The 17,193-nt window shown below is 39.7% G+C and overlaps 1 protein-coding gene across 4 annotated transcripts in view; it reads left to right on the top strand.

The window, feature by feature from the left end:
- PLCB1 (phospholipase C beta 1) overlaps positions 1-17,193 on the top strand; it is a 401,428-nt gene that overhangs the window by 226,889 nt on the left and 157,346 nt on the right. The window contains exon 1 of one of the 4 annotated variants that reach the window (XM_061461567.1): positions 11,054-11,231. The exons of the other annotated variants lie outside the window; for them this stretch is intronic. The gene's annotated coding sequence lies outside the window, so the exon portion shown is untranslated. Of the gene's footprint in view, positions 1-11,053; positions 11,232-17,193 lie in introns of those variants that run through there. 4 annotated transcript variants of the gene reach the window in all.

Raw genomic sequence — 17,193 nt, 5'->3', positions numbered from 1 at the left:
TTTGCTCAACTGCTTGTGACACTTGATGTGAGGGGAAAAAGCATGTTGAGCTACTCTGAACTTAGGCACTTGTTTTTCAATAGACATTTGTTTTCCTTTGAAACAGGAAAGATACTTCATTGTCTTGAAAGGTTGGAACTAGATGATCCTTTCCAACCCAAACCATTCTGTGATTCTATGATATCTGGAGAGGTCTGAAGAGAACCAACAGAAAACTCATGTTAATGTGTCTAAGAAAGCCTTTTTCATTTCTTATTATTTAAGGTGCAAGATGTCAGTTTTCTCATCAGAAATTTAGTTGAGATCTGTTCAGTTCCATAGCTTCTCTTCCTAGTTCGTTAAGTCAGCAGGCATCCTTCTGGAGCAGCTTGCTCGTGTGCTTTGGAAGTTGTACTGACTGCAGTAAAAAGCAAGTAAGTTTGCTGTGCTCTGTGCTTTCCTTATCCATTTATTTCATTCCTTTCACTGGAGCACAAAATTGCTGTTACATTTATAGGTTTCTAAAGAAGGTGCAGTCTCCATGTGTGGCACCACAAGGGTCTTGATCTGAGCCAAACCTCCTGGCTCCAGTGGGATGTCCAGGGAATTGAGGGCATTCAGGTATAACACATAACACTAAATAACTGATGTGGGAAAACCATCTCTGTAACCTTTCTGGGATTGCATACCCATTATGGGTTGTATGAATATTCCCCTGACAGTCTTAGAGCAAGCGTGGGACAGCAGCTAAGAAATGGGCTGTGTTTTTCCTCAACTTCTTGAATGATGTAGATTGATTTGTTAGACCAAACTTCATAAAGGCTGAGTAAGAGCCAAGAGCGAAACCTAAAGAAATGAACAGTGGGTTTGAGAAAAGGCATGTCAGGAAGGTGGAGGAGGATATTATTAGGTCTTACGCACTTTACATCTATCAAGAAGAGTGGAGCTTTTCAGTGGAAGATACCAAATGAATCAAGAGCTTAGACAACATCTTCCAGTTTTATAGGTCACAAGATCCGTAACAGAAGCCGTGGGTATCATTAGATGTGCTTTACAGACAGAAGACACAAACAAACATTCAAATGGCTTGCAAAGGGGCAGCAGAAAAGTCATGCACTGAGGGATAACCTGACCCTATACTCTTCTCAAAAACGTCATCTTGGACTGCTGGAGACTTGCCATTTGCAAGTGTCTTTTTTAAAAAAGGAAATATATGCATTGAAATTCAAACCTTTTTTTTTTTTCTTACCTATTCCAAAATACTGTTAATTTTGACCTATTGTTTTTAATCTGTGTTTCACTCTTCATTCTGTCAAACCATCTAATGAGGCAGTAGGGCAGCTTTATGGGTTGTGGGGAGGGTTGATCCTGCAGTTGCTGTGATGAGTGATGCTGGCATTGCATGCAAAGCCTCTCTGTACTGCATTTGCTTTCAGAGAGCGACAAGCCAGGCTTGGTATCAAAAAAGATCAGGTTGTCAGAGTTTGAAAGCTGAGCACAGATAAAATGAAGAACATGAAAGTCCCATTTTATTTAGGGCTGGCAGGGAAAAGCTGTATGAGATTAGGCTGTAACCTGCCCGATGGTGCTAAATGATAGAAACTAAATCTGTGACATTAAGATGTGTTTGCTAAAGGGTCCAGCAGAATAGTAGGCTATAGCAAACTGGCTTGTTGGCAGTAGTAAGTTTATTTGTGTCAATCATCCTAACTTTCTATAACCTAAATTTTCTCCATTATCATTTAAATTTCTCTGCTCTTTTGTAGTAATACTAAAAATACCAGTGGTGGTTGGGTTTTTTTTTTTGGTTGGTTGGTTGTGGGTGGTTTTAAGCTTAAAAATCCATCTGAAACGTTAGTACTATTCTGATTTTGAACAAGCTACTGTATCATCTCATTTGAATTGCAGTGAAAGGACTCAGTAGGTCACATATCTGGGTAGATGACACCACTGCAGTGTAAAAGCTTCTGTCTCTATTGTGAGTTTCATACCATTCAGGAGATTTATACCTATTCAGTAGCCTGGTTTAAAAAACAGATTAGAAACTTGATAAGCCAGAAATAAATTTCTTCTGGGAATTCTGCCCAGAACTTCACTCCGGCATGATTCCATTCACCATTCCTTTTATCAGGCACAGTATTTTTCCAAGGGAAGGTGTAAAGCTGTACTTCTTTTCCTGCCCAAATAGTAAGTTTCCTGGCATTATGTTTAGTCCTCTTCCTCAGCATATTGTTGTTCCCTTTCTCTAGTAGCTTAGTTAGGAGACAAGATTAAAACCAAAATCAAAATAGGCATTTAGGAACTTACTGAGAATTTACTCCCTGTTGTTACTTGTGCTTGCACAGTGAGTAGCCGCTTTCAAACAGTCACAGAAAGGGGCAGACACCATAAGCACCACTACAGTGTATGGAGATTAAAAGCAGATCATGGTGCAAATATGAATTATAGAATAGTATATTGTTGTATAAATGTATATGTGTGTGTATTTTCTTATATAAATATAAATAATATACAATTTTCTCAAAGGATTCCAGGTTGCCAAAGATGTGAATTTAGGTTCTTTTTTCGAAAAGGCAACCAAACAACTAAAATAAACACTAACCTGCTTCGGTATCTAAATGGTATGGAAAAGGGAAAAATAGGTCCCTGGATGACTTTGACCCTGTGTTTCTCACGCTCTATAATCTCAGGTAGGTGCCAGCATGTGCCACGTGGCCTTGTGTTACTGCTATTTTGGGGAGTCATTAGTTTAAGCATTCAGGCTGACTCCAGGCACTATTGATCTCTCTATTTAAAATATCAATCCATTACACCCAAGATTTTTATCTGTAGGGGTTGGTTTGGTTTGGGAAGAAAGTCACCTGGTTTGCCTGGGGGTTGGGTCACTGTTGCTCCAGGTAGACTTGTTAGCCAGGCTGCTCTAAAGGTCTGGTTTCATAGGCTTAGAAGACATTTTCAAGGTACTATTTGGGATTCAGTTTCCTATAATAAGTCTCCTTTGAAAAGTTTCACGTAGCAGAGAATTACAGAAAGCTTCCATAGACTGACTGTAGTTATACATAAAAATGTAACAAACCACTAAGGTTTCACTTATTCGCTGTAAAATAACGGGATTATTGTGTGTTGCATACACATTGCAAAGAATAGAAATGCAGTGCACCGTGTTAGCTCTTAGATCTATTTATGTACAATAATAAGGCTAAACCGGAGCTGTCCAAGTGTGCAATTTAGTACTGAAGTGATGTGAAGCCCTGATCTGGGCAAACAGATGCCGTTAGTTCACACCAGTGGAGGACTTCCCCCATGGTTTTCTATACATACCGTGTTCAGCAGTTGCATTCGTCTCCACAGAACTGAAATTGTCACCTTCATAAATCTTCAAAGGGTACTTAAATGTTTAGCAGCCCTAAGACATGTTAGGCCTTGTCATAGCAGAAGGCTACAGATGTCACCACTCTGTCATCTTTGGAGGCATTATACATTGAAATATAGGAAGAAAAATAATACAGAAAGGCTGCGTTGGAGGAGGAGGGACTGAAGAATTATCTACTTATATCTACACATACACGCATATAAGTTATGCCATAACTTCTCGGTGAGGGATGGCTAAACTGCAGCATCCCTTCCCAAACTGCAGGGCCTCACAAGAGGGCCTCAGGTGTGCTCAGTGGGAAGCACTACCATGCTGACAGAATTATTAGCCAGATGTATCCTGATGCTTTTAAGATAGAATCATAGAACAGTTAGGGTTGGAAGGGACCTTCATATCATCTAGTTCCAACCCCCCTGCCATGGGCAGGGACACCTCACACTAAACTAAACTAAGATCCAGGAGGTATAAATACATAAAGGGCACTGTGCCATTTTCTAGTGCAAGATATACCTTAATATGGGGATGGGTTCTCCTGGCTTTTCAGAGTAGCGTTCTCAACTACAGAACCATGCAAGGAAGGGAAAGTCTTTATTCGTATTCATGCAATGAGGTTACATCCTTCACCACTTTAGAGCCCACTTCAATGTGTAAGTATGAAGCGTTTCTAAAAACGATTTCAAGAAAAAAAGACTTCTTATGCGTTTATACTTCCAGTGAGGCAAGAGCTGTTGATGGGAATATAAGAAAACTGAAATTCAGTAGGCTTCAAGAGAAGCAAAAAGAGAAAAACTCAATTTACAGAGGGAGGAAATGAAGACACTGAAATTCAGTATTTTTGACCTCTGTTATCTCAAGAGATGTGCAGGGTTTGTGTTTGTTTCCTTACTTCCTGTTAAAGGAGAGGGGAAAAAGGAGCAAAACAAAACCCTCAAGAAATGGAAGATATTAGTGCATTATAATACATGCTGTAAAACGTAAGAACCGCGTGGTAGAGCTGAATCACGATTGCTGTTGGAGGTCAGGGCCAAGTTGTCATCACCTGATTCTGTTGCACATTGTGTGTGGTTTTTCATAACCGATTTTAGCAAGTTGCAGCATCGGGGATTTAACCGTGCATCTCATTCCCTGTGGTCTGATCCAACCCCCTTAAATCCTTACAGCTTCCAACTAAACCCTGGCTTCATCAGTCTTCCTACAACCGCTGCGTTTTTAGCCGATCCTCCCATCTCCTGCTTCTTGCTGGTAGTTGATCATTGTTGAAATTGGCTTTGCACTGTGACTACAACAGCTTCCCACCTTAAAGAGACAAAATGGAGAGACAAAACAGTGTTTTGGAAATGCAGAGGTCTTCCAGAGCAAGGACAGGTTGGACAGGACCTTGAGCAACCTGATCTAATGGAAGGTGTCCCTGCCTGTGGCAGGGGATTGGAACTGAATGCTCTTAGGGTCCTTTCCAGTCCAAACCATTCTATAATTGTACATGATTTGGTGTATTTAAATATCCTGTTAAATCATGTACAGACTGGCATTCAAGTCGTGAGAGTGGTCTGATACAGCACCTCACTGGTTCGTCGTGTTGAAAGGACCATTTGCCTTTCACTAATGTTTTTCTGTGGGCAAATACTTTACACAATTTAGTGCATCTGATAAGTCTGAATGAAAAAAAAACCACATTAAAATCACTGCATAAGCACCAAGTTAGTCTTTTAAGATAGCTGAAAACCTAGCTCCAAACCCAGAAATGTTTCAGAGAAGCTATTAAATTCTGTCTTGTAGTTTGTATCCACTTAAGATACATCTTTCTGCAAACTGTACTTTAAAACCCATAGAGTCAAAATGTTGTACTGGGGAAGTGCCATATAGGATACTCTCATACTTGCAGAATATTCCTTCCCAAACTGCATGCATTGTAACTATTTGTTCTTCCAAGGGTGTGTGGGAAGGGATCCAACTGGATAAAGTGTACCCTCACTGCCATAATCTTATGTGCACAGAATATTTTTAATTCCCTTTTCTAAAAGCACTGCACTACATAACCTTTCAGAAGTATTCTGGTCAAACCCTGGAGTGCATAGTTTTGCTCAAATACTCCACTGGGGATCCTTGGGAAATAAGGGAAATGGGGAAGCACAAAGTGTGGCCTGGAGTTTTCAATGGACTTTTCGGCCTCCCGTGTGCTGTTCTGGTCTGCAGTCAGTGTGGCAAGCTGATTTACTTGACTTCCCCCAACTAAAATGTGATTTTTAGAATTAACTAACTGCTCAGGTAGTTTATATGCATCAAAATGTGGTTTATTTTCCACTGCCTTGAAGGCTGTTTTATCATCCTTCAAGTTGGAAAGCCTCTTATCTAAGTGAAACAGCCTTAAATTGTTGGATGTAGTTCATTAAATTCTTGGATAACTAGAAGTCTCTTTGGCATTTAGCAAGTGATATTAAGAAGAGAAGTGATGATCCACCTTGTAAACGTGAGAAATTGAATTCTTTGTGAGCTGCCCAGTTTGGACAAGGCACATTTTAAAATAATAACTGTTAAACCTTCTGTGCCAATTTTTACCCTTTCTCAACTACTGTAAATCCAGGTTAACCTCTTTGAGGAGAGCTGTTAAGGATGTGAGTTAATGCAGAATTCCAGTTATGTCTTCATTTCAGTGCAATGGCTGGTATTGGTGCTTAGACAAGGGGTTTCAATGGTCACTAATTCATGTGAGGTTGAATTGTTTCCGCTGTGGGCAAGAGCCGTTGATGGCTATCAAGGATGCAGTTGTGTTTTTAACTGAAGAGGTGTTCACTGGGTATTGTCTGCTTTTTAAAGAGCAGCAATTATTGTCCCTTTTGGTTCTCCTAGGAACCATAAGGAAAAACTAATAGGAATGGAGAAGCTTGAAGAACAAAGTTGAGTGTTACTGCTGATGCTGCTTCTAAGTGTAGCTGTCTTCTCTGTATCTGCAGATGTACAGGCAGCGATGTGTATTCATGAGTGAATTTGAGTTCTATAACACGTCAGTAATTCAGATGCACTAAGTCACTCACTGCACCAGTGTCTGCATCTGGATTTTTCTCCATGTGGACCTCGTGCCATACAGTCAATTTTCTTTCAGGATCATTTCCCTCACTTTTTTTTCTTTCACTGATTTTCCACCATCCGTATCTTGATATTCTCACATTGTTTGGCTGCTCACAAGTATGTAGTACTCAGTTCCATCAGGTCTCTCCAAGTTGATGTGTTATATTCTTCGAGTCTGCTCCCAAATCCATCCAGCCACCCTTTTTGTATCCTCTTCATTGATTATTCCTCAAAACCATGGAGTACAAAAGCAACTGCCTAAAATAATGTCCATGACATCCCTCGAAGAATTCCTTCTCTCTGCAGCTGCTTGCCAAAGACACTATTGTTTGGATGTTCTTTTCCTAGCAATGACCAAACATGTTTCCTGTACTTTCACAGGTAGTAAAGTTAGGCTGTCATATAGCCACTCAGATCCAGTTTCTGCATTTATTCACTGTTTTCTCTCCTCAGCCAAAGAAACATATTTGTAGTTCTTACTCATACTCTCTGTAGATTTTACTTCTTTTTTCCCAGTAATCAAGTTGTCTTCTAAAACAGAAATATGTTTCTAGTCTTTTACTGTTAGATATTTCTATAAAGATTAAAATGTGCTTGCAGAATATCATCCCCTATGGAGTAAATTGAAGATGACCAACTTTTAGAAAGCAATCTGAAATAATTTATTTTGATTATGCACTACTTCCTCTCTCTTAACTTCACCATCCAAAGCAGTGGCATCTGCTACATGATTTTGCCATGTGGCTTTTTAGCTGATTTTATGGTTGTAGTTTTCTTTTCAGAGTCAAGGCATCTTTCAGCTGATGAACATTCCTATGCCTTTGTGGTACCCTGGGTCCAGTTTCCATTGAGCTGGACAGTTACCATGAGCTGGGACGACTCTGTTGAGATCTGCAGAAAATAAGATCATCTGTACTGGCTAAATTTGCACCCATTTACAAATGTCAAGAACCTAAATGTGTTTGTGCTACTGAATTGCTGTTACTGGTACATAACAAGATGAATTGAAGGTTTGTGGCAAGTGACAGTACCCGAGAGCTTGTCACTTGCAATCGGTAGTTAAATAGATGTGCTGTTAAGAGGTTATAAACTCATGGTCTGATATTCTGGAGCTGAGTATCTGGTACAGTCCAGGAAGGAAAAAATCATGACTGTTGCAGCATTATCACTGAAATGGTTTATTTTTCTTTGCTGCAGTGCAAATGAGTTTCCTAGAATTAAATACTTAGAGGTAATGGGAATAGTGAGTGTTTGCAATAATTAAAATCAGGTAAATTGAAACCTTTAGCTGTAAGCATCCCACGCATGACTTTGTAATTGGGAGAAAAATTGATAGCAAAATACGGCTCACAAGCAGGTAAGATAGAACAAAACAATGTTGGTGTGGCCAAAGAGGATATCTTTTCTCTCCTTTTTTCTCCTGATGAGTATGTCTGAAATGTTGCAATAATAAACAGCCCGTTAGTCAGATGTTTTCAGTTACAGCTTTCTGTGTTTCATCTGTTATGCTTACGTGGGGTGGGTAGTTGGAGCTTTCAGCATTAGGGACCGTCTGGATGTACATGCTTCCACCAGCTAAAAAAATGCATTAAAATGCAAGTGATCAAACGCCAGCCCTTATGGAGCACTCCAGAAAGCATAGCGGGCATTGATGCAATCCCTGTCATTCAGCTCCTTCCAGTCATCCTAGATTTTTACTAATGATGTATAAATTAATAGCTGATTGTACCTCAACCTCTGAAGGAACCCTATTAAAATAACTCTACACAGCCGTTCAGAATAGGAAGAACAATGCGTATGAGATTTAGAGATAAGTGAAAATTCAGCTGCTGTTCCAGCTATTCCTGCCCTAACATGCTGGGCAACCTGCTGTAGAAATCATTTCATTCTAAGACCTTTAATACTTTTATCAATAGTTTCATACAGACCAAAGAAAATGAGTTAATAGAAGTAACATGAAACGAGAGAAGTTTCTTTGCTTCTCTGTCTCTTCATTTCTTCCTTTAAAATGATATTGAAGAAAAACTCTGTATTTGGAGAAAGGAAAAGTAGTGAAAGGGAATGTGTGTGCTTAAAGGTCATTGTTAAATAATGAACCATCTGCAGCTAATAAAACCTGATAAAAATGTACGTGAGTTAGAAAACATCTAGAGGAAGATGGTGCATGGTTGTAGCTTCGAGGTCTTTTCCCTTTTTTATAATTGCCATATAAATGAAGATTTACACTCTGAGCTCTGAAGTACTTTTGTGTTAATCACAACCAAGAGGACTGAAAAATACCACATTTGGTCTGATTTGACTCGGATGATGTACGCTGTCACTTGGTTTTGGTTGGAACACGCAGTCTTGCAACCAATTTAAAACAGAAATACCATGAGCCTAAAAAAATAATCTGAGAAACATAGGCATGGAGGAGAACTAAATAAATATGCAGGCTGAATATTTGCTTAATGTTCCGTCGTAAGAGCATGAGAGATGCAGGGAAGCTGGATTTAGATCACTTGAACTGTAAGAGAGGTCAGAAAAAGAGGAATGAGGTGGCCCTGGTTTTGTCCCCCGGCTTTTCCTTAGCATGTACCATTCATTCTCTTTGTATTTTATATAAAATCCTGTTTTCACCAAATACGGCGTTGAAGGTGACATCATTTGGGTATATCCCCCCCTTTCCCCCAGAAGTCAGTCTGGCTTTGTACTTTAAGGAGAAATAGCATCTTCAGCAAAGCTGGTGTCGAGTAGTTGGTTTATAGCGTTGTCTCCAGCAAATTCTGGTAACAGCGGTGTCACTGCTGGTTCAGAAATTGTGGTGGTGTGGAAAACTGTAATAAAACCCCTGATTAATAGCATCTAATGTTTTTAAATATCCCCCGTCTTGCATCGTGGTGGTGCATTTTCAGACCTCAAAGTCAGAGATCTATTTGGATGGGGACATTGACACAGTCATCTCCACTCCGAAGTTAAATGTCATTTGTACAGGTATAGACCTGCTTACCTCCTGTTTCTCTATGAAAGAAAAGTATGTTTTATGCAGGCACATATTCTCTCTTCCTCAAAAGTTTTACATCATAGAAAAAGAAGTAGTTTTACAGTTCTTCATAACCCATTCCTGGTAAACTTGATGTATTGAAGTTCTTACTTCAAGCACGGAAATGGGTTAAGCTACTTTGGAAAAAGGAATTGTTGTTCTGGAATAAGTGTTTCAGAGAGGGTTAATTGGGATTGACTCTTTGATGTATGATTTGTGGTAGCCTTTCATCCCTGAGAATCTCTATGGGAAGAACAGGCCTTGGATTTCAGTTGCATCTGAGGCGTTTGGTGTTGCTGCACATCCCAAGCAAGATCTGTCCTGGAAGTAAGTGGATGTCTTGGATCTCCTTTCCAGGGACTAACTCTGTCTCTAAAGCATTTCTGATTCCTTTCACCCGATACTGTGTTTTACGGTAGGAATTCCACTGTGTTACCTGAGCAGATGGTCAGTTTAAAACCAATTTAGATTATTGAGAGCCATTTTTGAAGGACCATCCTTTTGTTTTGTACACACTCACTTAGCTGCACCAAAGGGGTGTCTTGATGACTCGGGTGTTTAAACAAGATCCTGGCTCAATTTCTGTGCATAGGTAGCTATGGTGATATCATGCAAAATTGGAACCCATTCTGAACCCCTAGAAATGAGAAAAAATTCAAAGAAGAAGTATATGCAAATATTTTGGTCATACATAAATCCTGCTGCACTGTTGTGAAATATATGAAGATATATTTGTATCAAAACCATAGTGCAGATTTTATCATTGTTGGACTAAAGGTGTTTCTGGCTTAATGATAATGAATTTGGTAAAAATGACTTGATATAAATGAACATATTTAAATATCAAACTTCCTGTGAATCCTGTGTAATAATAGAAGAGGGAGTTTGGAGAACACTGTTTTGAGTATCTTTGATGTAGTAATTGGAGTATATTCATTTCACATGACTGTCATTAAGGAAGACAGACAAAATCCTCTCATTGAGTTTGTAGGTGTGATTCCCATGTATGGACATTCTCTTTAATCAGTGAAAGGGATTGCTGAAAGATAAACTCAATAGTTTTGACTTTGGTCTCAACAAAGGAAGGAGAGAGAGAAGAAAGGTGCGTTTCTGTGAAGGATGAGATGTCAATCCACTTGATGAGAAGTTCTTAGTCCTGTACTGTACTGTTGCTAGGTGATGTATGCCAGGAGGGGTCTTTGAAATCCATATCAGGACTGCTAACAGTAAATTTAAGCCCATTAGTGAGAGCATTTTGTTTCTGAGGGTCAGGCTGGGGCACAGCAGCAGTTCAGAGCTGCTCAAGAGGCCATGCAGAGTGATGGTCCCTTGGCAAGGAGAAGTATGGGGTGGGGTTGTCTCACCTCCAGAAGTTAGACATCTGTAAATGGCTTGCACCTGCACCTTGTATCCTCACTAGGCAGAACACAGACCATCAGGTGGGTAATTTACTCCTCTCTGACACAGGTGAGGAAATAACTACCCAGAGAGGTGCTTTACTTACTGTTTGGCTGTAGGTGCAGATGGAGGGATTGGACAAGGTGAGACACTTAACCTCTAGAGAAAAAGATAGGAAGCAACTCTTAAGTGTCATCATGGATGTAAGAAGTCTTGTGGGCCATAGCTGTGTGTTTTGCCTATCACATGCAGTGTAAAATCATTTCAATGGACTATTAGAAGGCAATTCCTACTCATACATGACCATCCGTGCTTGCACTGTGGAGTTTGGTTGGATCACTTCAGTGGAGCTGGGCTTGGGAAGTCTGCTGGAGTTCTTAGCTATCCATAGGGGTAGGTGCTCTGGTTTTAACAGAAACTTCATGCTTCTTATTTATACTGTCTTGTAATACCAATTTACCTGGTGCTTAAAGGGTTAAGATCTGATGGAAATCTGGGTCAAGTATATTAAACACCCATGCTATATATATGTATGTATATACATTATTGTGGATAAACAATCTGTGATAAAGCATTCCTGAAGATAAGACATTGTTCTATTTGAAGAAAATCTGTGGGAGTTTTGCCTTCGACAGAGTCACAATGAAAGCTCCTATTTTAGCAAGGTTCTTTGTTTAATTTAAGCACAAATCTGAGTGTTTCCTGGAAAACTCTTTGCATATGTAGCTAATTATGCTTCTTTCCTCCCCATCTCACTTCTGGGATACATAAAGAGGTAGAAAAAGATAAATGCAGTTTTAAATGCTTGGAAATCTCATTCTGATGAGCATGGAACTAAGATGAAAGTCTGTTGCCATTTTTGTTTCAAATTGCTTCTGAAATATCAGGACACAAATATAACCATTTGGGATTATGGTAGAGTCTACGGAATTCTGAAGTACCCCGATAGCTATGTAATATAGTTTAAAAAATGCATAACTCTGTGCAACCCTGCTTTAATGAAAGAAACATTGCCTTCAGGACATTTTAAAGTAAGGAGTGTGGCATTTATTTAGTGCTAGAAAGAGAAACCATTTGGAATGTGCAGATCAGATTGACAGAAGTAGTGAAAATAGCTGATAAATGCTAAATTTATGCATAGGGTTTGGTGGTAGTTTGGTTTGTAGTGGTTTGGTTTGGGGGTTTTCTTCAGGCATCTACTTTTTGGGGGCTTTGAGAGCCCTTTCACGCCTATTGCTTCAGTAGGACTTGAGTATTAACTGGCATCGTAAAGACAATGTTTTACTGCTTAGGATGGCTGAGAAAGTAGTTTCAGCTGATAGCTGTTAGAGGCAGGGAGTGTTTGGTGTTTTGCATCCACAGGGGTGAATGTTGTATAAGTAACATACAGTACTCACGATGTGTAGACTATATGTGTAGTGTAGCCTATAATGACTCCTTTAGATTTTTTGTATAGTAAATTAATGTCTTCAAACACCAGAAATTCCTATACTTTAATTGCACGACTGTGTTAGGAACCCAGAAGTTCTGGCTGAATCTTTTGCTTATCACCCAGTTTGGCCATCACATCGCCTGTAACTATTAAGCCCCAAGGAAAATCTTTAGCATTGGACAGATTCTTCTGCTGTTTAATGTGGGATCAGACAGAGCTGCTCTCCAAGATGGTGCTGCAGCTTTGAGTAACAAAAGATGACACATTCCACCTGAGGTGAAACCTTGGGTGACCCCATGGAGTGTTTAAATCGCAGTTTGAGTTCTACTGCATAGAATCATAGAATAGTTAGGGTTGGAAAGGACCTTAAGATCATCCAGTTCCAACCCCCTGCCATGGGCAGGGACACCTCACACTAAACCATGTCACCCAAGGCTCTGCCCAACCTGACCTTTAACACTGCCAGGGATGGACCATTCACAGCCTCCCTGGGCAACCCATTCCAGTGCCTCACCACCCTAACAGGAAAGAATTTCCTTCTTATATCCAACCTAAACTTCCCCTGCTTAAGTTTTAATCCATTATCCCTTGTCCTGTCCCTACAGTCCCTAATGAAGAGTCTCTCCCCAGCATCCCTATAGGCCCCCTTCAGATACTGGAAGGCTGCTCTGAGGTCTCCACGCAGCCTTCTCTTCTCCAGGCTGAACAGCCCCAACTTCCTCAGCCTGTCTTCATACGGGAGGCATGGAAGCCTTTTAGATGCATATATACAGATATCTATATGGCAAAGTATTAAAACACCAGGAATTTTCTGCAGACAGATGGAGTGCTGCAAGGTTTCGCAAACCAGTTTAAAGAGCTGGAGATACTTATTAAAAGATGTTGCAGCATTTACTGTAACGCAATAGGATTTCAGTGGTAAGAGGTGCATTTTAATAACACCAGCCACAGCTGAAAGCAGTCTTTGTGGAGCTTGTCATTAATGTGGCTGAGCAGCCTCTTGAAGTTTATGTTATTTTAATGATTTCCAGTGAAAGGAAAATGCAGCAGGAGAAAGTTTTGGAAGGCTGATTGAAATCTGGTTTTATCCATCTGTCTCCAGGATCCTGGTTTCTAACAAAACATCCTTATTTGTTCATGAAAGGTGTAGGACTGCCGTAACCTTTTGTTACATTTCTCATGTTTATGGATAATTTTCTTCTCTTTTCTGGTTTTGTTTTGAATTGATTTAAGATGTGTTTTTTCTTTAATAGATTTGTCGAGACAGCAGGGCCAAATAGGGAAGGTTTTTAACCAAGTGAGCAGATAGTCCCCTGGCCAACTCTTGCCTCAATTTGACATAGTTAATCTGGTTTATACTGAATTCTAAAGCTGTTTGTGCTGCCAACAGCATCCTTGCCACCTTCTCTGTATTTCTCTGCTCACAGTTTACATCTCCTTCAGGAATGTGTCAGCCCTCTAACAGCAGAAGTGTTCCATCAGGAAAACTGGCTTTCCTGGCCTGGTTTCAAGGCAGGTCTTCAGGCAGCTCAGGTCTTTGAGCAGAAGCTCCTGCTAGACTTTATTGGAAGGGAGAAAGCAAGCTGACATCTAGACATTGTGAGTAAAGGAGGTGAAAGGATGCTCCTTTGTCAGAAAACATAAAAGGAGACTTAAATCATTGTGCTACAAAGAGAACTTTGATGAGCGACATGGGCACTGATGATCCCATGGGTGTGTTCCTTAACATGATAGAGCTTCAATAGCTCAGGTGTTCAAAAAAGGACTATAATCAATAGTAAATAGATCTAATTCTTCTGAATGTCTCTCAGTTTGCTCATACTCAATTTGTTCATAATACGGCCCCAGTCTAGCAAAGAGCTTATGCCAAAAACTCATCTGTCCACTTGTGAGCCAGCATATCGAATGCAGCTCCAAACAGCAGCAGACTTTCAGTCTCTTTGCTCAAAATGGAATTATCAAAATCAAAATAATCCGATTTACATAGAAGAAGCTAAATATAGTCTTCTTGCTTGGGTTTTTTCCATGTCCTTTTCCTATCATCTCCACAGGAAAACTTGCTGACATTTTAAAAAGGGCTTTAATTCATAGAGCTTTAATGGTCTTCAAGGTTTTGATAAAGGATATTTTGCTCATCCTCTTAATAGTGTTTGCAGCTAAGTGTGGTAATAAGGGAGCAGAGCTGTTCATGAGGAATGTGAAGAGCTGACAGTGTGCTTTGGTATCTAAATTTGAGTACTTCAGATCTGAGGACCAAGTAATATGACCTAGATCATCAGCTAAGGGCTAAGTTGTCACTGACAAATGGAAATGCATCCGTCACCCTTAAAGCGCAGATACACCCATGGCAGGGGTCAAAAAGGATGTGAATCCTGTTAGCATCAAAATTACTCTCTTTCACTGAGCTTGTAATAAAAGTATCTATTTTAAGTCTGTGGAGCACATGGCAGATTACGTTGAGGTAGCTCAGGATACGTTTATGTCTTTTATTAATGAGTGCTGGGTCACAGCCAGAGAATGCATTGCTGTAAGGGACTGTGTGCTTCAAACTTTGTTAGGTAAGTCTTAGAGAAGAGAAGAATTCAGTATTTTACTCATCCAAACCCAGCTACCCAAAGAGAATGATCTAATTTCTTGCTTTTAAAACATGGAGACAAATCCTGTGATTTGGAAAAGCAAATTCATACTCACATTGCCTGATTGGCCACTTACTCTGTACTTCTAACAGCCTTCCTGAGCCAGTCCCAGGTAACTTTTCTTTTGATGAATTCCCTTTGGAAGCGGCATCCCATTTCAGATATGTTCCTTTTCTGTTCTGTGATGCATGGCTAATGCGTATCTTAGACTAACTAAAGTGCGATCCGTCATAGAGACATTCTGTAGCTGACTATAAATACAAAAGCAGAAGGTTTCTCTTCTTTCTTCTTTTGTTGATATTGAATGCAGTTCATCACTGAGTGAGCAAGAGGTTCAGCTAGGGAAAGGAAGAAAGGAATGACAATTATATGGAAGAATGAAACCAGATAGACAATCCTGTTCCGTTTGAGTTCAGAAAGAATGATGCTCTTCCCAGACAGGCCCTTGAGCAGAAGCATTTATCAGTCTGATTTTTGGGTTTGAAACGGTAGACAGTAAAAATCAGATGAGTTATCATCTCCCAGAGAAATGAAACAAAGCTTTGTAACATTCAGCCTATAAATAGAAGAGAAAGTAACCCATCTAGTAATACACATCACTGACTTAGCATCTTCAGGGCATTTCTCTAGCTTTTCTCCTAGGTGTAAGTTATACTTTGTCTTTCTCATTCAAATCCTCATCTGGGGAGCACAGCTACTATTTTTACATCTCTCCTCTGGTTTTCTCTTATGTGAAAGCCTGTCATTAACTTGTTTACCAGTGAAATTGTCTTTGTCTCAGCACACAATCATATTCGTTCTTTACAGAGCTCCCAAATAGGATTATTCTGTTTTCCTGCAGTGCTTGCCATCCTACCCAGTATTTAATGAGGCTCAGCATCATACAATAGACAGCCTTGTACTTTCTTTCCAGTTAATACATCATATTTCAAAATGCTTTCCTAAACCTTGTCATGTATTTGTTGAACATACTGATAATGCCGTTGCCTACAAGCAGATATGATACCAATCAGGAGATGCCCTTTAGACTGATGTCTTCTTCATACAGGATTTCCTGCAGGATCTATGAAAAAAGAGCTCTTTTTATCATCTTATGCTTATCATTATGTTATAACAAACTGAATTTGAAACAGTCAGTGGAGATTTAGATTGTTATTGAAAAGTTATTAAATATTAAGAAGTATCATAAACACTAAACATATGCAGACAGTGGGGAAGGAGGTTGAAGTGAGAGTGAAATGTGAACTGCAGGATATATTTGTGTCAGTTTGGAAACCATTTGATCTCTACACAGAATTCATCATCCCACAGTGGTGCTATTTGCTGGCCATTTCTCAGTATTTGTAGCAGAATGACAAATCTTGCCTTTCAGGAAACCTGAGCTTTCAAACTAAAGGATTGAAGTCAGTCATGCAGGGCTCCTTTTCATCTGTCTTTTGCCTTTATAAGCTTCATGTTGAGGCCAAGCACCAAGCAGTCTTCTTGATCTGAGAAACACCGAGTGCATTTCTTGGAAGTGCTGCAGCCTAATAGCAACCAGTAGAGGCACAAAATAACCTGAAATTTGCCTCGCATGCTACCAATGAAGCTGAGGTTCAGGCTATTATTAGCTGATAAAAATCATTGAACATATCTTTCCTTCACAGAAATGCTATGTAGTCATTGCTATATTAAGGATCGGAACAGGCTGCCCAGGGAAGTGGTTGAGTCACCATCCCTGGAGGTATTTAAAAGACGTGTAAACGTGGCACTTGGTGACATGGTCTGGTGGTGGACTTGGCAGTGCTGGGGGAGTGGTTGGACTCAATGATCTTAGAAGTCTTTTCCAGCCTGAACGATTCTGTCATTCTATATTGAATATAGACCTGAAAAAAAAAAGCTAAAGATTAAATATAAATGGAATATCTGTATTGAAGTAATACATGACTGTTTGAACATGAAGATGAAAGGGGAGGGCATCACCAGAATTCTGTTATTCATTTCCTAGTGTTAATTCCAACCAGTCTTCTTAATTCCTCAGGAAAACCCGAGTTCTCATGTTAAGGTTTATCTAAAATCCATTAAAACCATAGAGAATCTCTCTGCCAAGGCCAGTAGCCTTCGGACAGATTGTGTTATTTTGACAAGCAAAACAGTTTATGTGTGCTTAAATTCTGAGGCAAAAATAACTGCAAATAGGAATGTGCAGTCATCAGCTGGACAGCTTTTAGCCTGTACTGTTGCAATACAGAGCTCAAAGGCTTTGAAGGATTTACAGTACTGATTTTTCTCTTTATTCTGTGTTAAT

The sequence above is a fragment of the Pezoporus flaviventris genome, unplaced genomic scaffold (assembly GCF_033815535.1).
Source record: "Pezoporus flaviventris isolate CSIRO_AGI_PZ_B2104156 unplaced genomic scaffold, CSIRO_AGI_Pfla_v1 ptg000031l, whole genome shotgun sequence".
NCBI lineage: Eukaryota > Metazoa > Chordata > Aves > Psittaciformes > Psittacidae > Pezoporus > Pezoporus flaviventris.
Note: the sequence above shows the minus strand (reverse complement) of the source record. Positions and strands in the feature narration are given on the sequence as shown.